This window comes from Ursus americanus, chromosome 10 (assembly GCF_024610735.1).
Source record: "Ursus americanus isolate L20-20 chromosome 10, mUrsAme1.1.p, whole genome shotgun sequence".
Taxonomy (NCBI): domain Eukaryota; kingdom Metazoa; phylum Chordata; class Mammalia; order Carnivora; family Ursidae; genus Ursus; species Ursus americanus.
This window is the reverse complement of record NC_142136.1, coordinates 40,273,242-40,274,929: the sequence shown is the minus strand read 5'-3', so window position 1 is coordinate 40,274,929 and position 1,688 is coordinate 40,273,242. Positions and strand designations below refer to the sequence as shown.

Sequence of the window (1,688 nt, the reverse complement as noted above, 5' to 3'; positions counted from 1 at the left end):
AGGGCAGAATGTGGTTTTGACTATCCCTTCAAAAGAGTTGATTAATTTTCTAAAACAGGTGGAAACAGTGGCAAGGAATACAACCTTGATCATCTGCATCACATGGCCTGGTATGAGAACACTTGGATGATCTGTACCATTGCTTTTTTAAAAAATTTATTTGGTGTGGCTCCTGCATATGGGGGACAATCCTTTTCCTTTGGAGAGAATAATCATCCTGCCCGTTTTCACCACGCTTCTGTGCTATGGCATGTCTCATACAGGTACTTCCTTCTTTCCTTTGGAATGTCCCTTCTTCCTCTAGATTAACCCTGGGCTTGCCTCCTCTTACAAAGATGATGGGCTGTTTGGCATTCACATAAAGAGGCTCTTCTTCAAGCATCTCTGTCTCAGGTAGAGGGATTCCCTGGATAGCAGGCACAGAGCCACCCCCAGGAACCATCATTAATTACCGTCCCTCCTGAATTGATCATACAGCCTGCCACTGGTAGAGTTACAATGCCCACTGCTGGTTTGTTGGTATTGGCCTCTGTCTGAACAGTCCATGCCTCTGCCAAACTGGCTGCTGAGATGGTGGTCATGCCTTGCTAGAGAGTGATGCCATCTGCATCAACTGGCTGATAGAAGATAGTCTGCCCTTCAACAGTCTGTGCTACTTGCTGCTCCTGGACAGCGATCTGCAACCGTGTTTGTGTTTGTGTCTGGCTGGCATTGCAAGCTGCCTGCAGCTGTTGAATGATGATCTGCTGAGTGGGGTCCTGTTGGCCCTGCACCTGCAACGTTTGTCCTCTGTTCCTTCCCCAGAGCTGGATTTGTCTGTGCAGATCCAACAAAATCTGCCACAGATTCTCTGTCCCAGATACAGGTTCTCGTGTGATGATGTGACCTTGTCCAAAAGGGACAGTGTGGACAATGTTAGGTTGGCCAGTTGACGTGATTAACAGGCTAGTGATTAACACTGACTTGTACCACTAATGGATGCCCCTGGACCTGCTGTTGAATCTGCCTAACAGTCTGCTTTGTTGAAATACATATTACTATTTGCTGCATTCTGCTCCATGGTCCAACCAAGTTAGAATCTCATTTCCAAGGAGCTTCACTCCGGAGAGGTCCTAGAAGACAGGGAAGTACATTGCAGAGTGCAGGGGAATTTGTGGCAGGCAAAACCACTCTGCATCTGGAAAGGGTGAGGGAGAAAGGGATGCATCTCCACTTGGCACTAGCATTCTGAAAGAGTCAAGACCCCCAATGTGCCTGCTCCAGTGTGACATCCCTGCATGGGAATGGCCTCTGCAGGCTTGGACTGGAATGCCTGGAGGCACTCACAGGCTCTTGGCCATGGCCACCAGCTGCTCTGCATAGCTGGCTAGACTCAGCTCAAATCTAGCAATTTATTCTTCATTTCACATATATTCACAGGCATACCCATATGCACATTGGACTCTATTATTTTCTGATGGAGATACAAAGATATTTAGGCAAGGATTTTTCATGAAAACCATTTATAACTCAGTAGGAAAAGTGAGAAAAGCTTAGGAAACTCCAATGAAAAGACAAACTATGAGATAAAAGAGAAGTAGAAAGAAAGTTCTAGGGATATTAGAAGAGTAACAAACCTGTCTGAGTACCAGAGTATAGAGTACCAAGAGTGATATTTGAGCATTATCTTTAATATAAAAAAGATCTTG

The 1,688-nt window shown here is 45.6% G+C and overlaps 1 pseudogene; it reads right to left on the bottom strand.

Moving 5' to 3' along the window:
* Nucleotides 1–227: 227 nt before the first annotated feature.
* Nucleotides 228–1,060, bottom strand: LOC123801004 (nuclear transcription factor Y subunit alpha pseudogene; annotated as a pseudogene).
* Between the last annotated feature and the right edge of the window lie 628 nt (nucleotides 1,061–1,688).